Source organism: Trichechus manatus, unplaced genomic scaffold, assembly GCF_000243295.1.
Source record: "Trichechus manatus latirostris isolate Lorelei unplaced genomic scaffold, TriManLat1.0 scaffold00093, whole genome shotgun sequence".
Classification (NCBI taxonomy): Eukaryota; Metazoa; Chordata; class Mammalia; order Sirenia; family Trichechidae; genus Trichechus; species Trichechus manatus.
Window position 1 is genome coordinate 4,203,301 of NW_004444029.1, and position 1,112 is coordinate 4,204,412.

Below are 1,112 nucleotides of genomic sequence, written 5' to 3' on the forward strand. Positions count from 1 at the left end.
TGGGGACACAATGGTTAAGCACTTGGCTGCTAAGGTAAGGGTTGGCAGCTGGAACCCACCCAGCAGCTCTGCAGGAGAAAGACCTGGTGATCTGATACCATAAAGATTTAAAAAACCAAACCAAACTCATTGCCATCTAGTCGATTTTGACTCACAGCAACCCTACAGGGCAGAGTAGAACTGCCCCATAGGGTTTCCAAGGAGCGGCTGGTGGATTCCAACTGCTAACTTTTTGGTTGGCAACTGAGCTCTTAACCACGGCACCACCAGGACTCTAGGGCGCCTGCATAGTTTAAAAAAAAAAAACCCAGAGTAGCCTGGGAGTGAGAAACCTGATGGAACCTTAACTCTACGCGACTTTTGTTAAAAACTAGGAAGCAGTTCACTTAACGTCTGCTGTCTCTTTCTTGATCCAAATTATTTTTATCACAGGATGATTGGTTCCTCCACTGCCCATTTTCAGCTCACCCAGTTTAATGTGATCTATTTCAGTGGCTCTGTTACGTACGCCTGCGGTCATTTCTGCCAATTAAAAAACTCACGTGACAGAAACCCAGAGGCATGCTGACTCCCACCAATGACCCTCCTACCAGTTGCCGTGGAGGCAACTCTGACTCATGGCGCCCCCACGTGTGTCAGAGTAGAACTGTGCTCCATAGGGTTTTCAATAGCTGACTTTTTGGAAGTAGATCACCAGGCCTTTCTCCTGAGGTGCCTCTGGGTGGACTCTAACCTCCAACCCTTCAGTTAGCAGCTAAGTGTGTTAACCATTTATACCCAGCGACTCCAGTGACGTTCATAGACCCTGTTGATCCAGCTGAAGTGTGCACTGGGCGGAGGCAGGAGGTAACTATGAAAGGATTATGCGTACGGTAGTACCGTATACTTGACGCCTATCATCCCTTCACCCTTCCTGTTACTGGTAGGAGATGAACTATTTTTTCTACTTGCCAGGTAATAACAATACTTGAGATAAGACCTGACATTACACTTTTGCCCTTCCACTGGTTGTGACGTCTAAGTGGCTTATGTTCAGTCAATTTTCTTGCTGTGAAACGGAAGCATTTTTATGGCGTTTAGTAGGATTTAGAGGTGCCAGTGCTGCTGTTAAC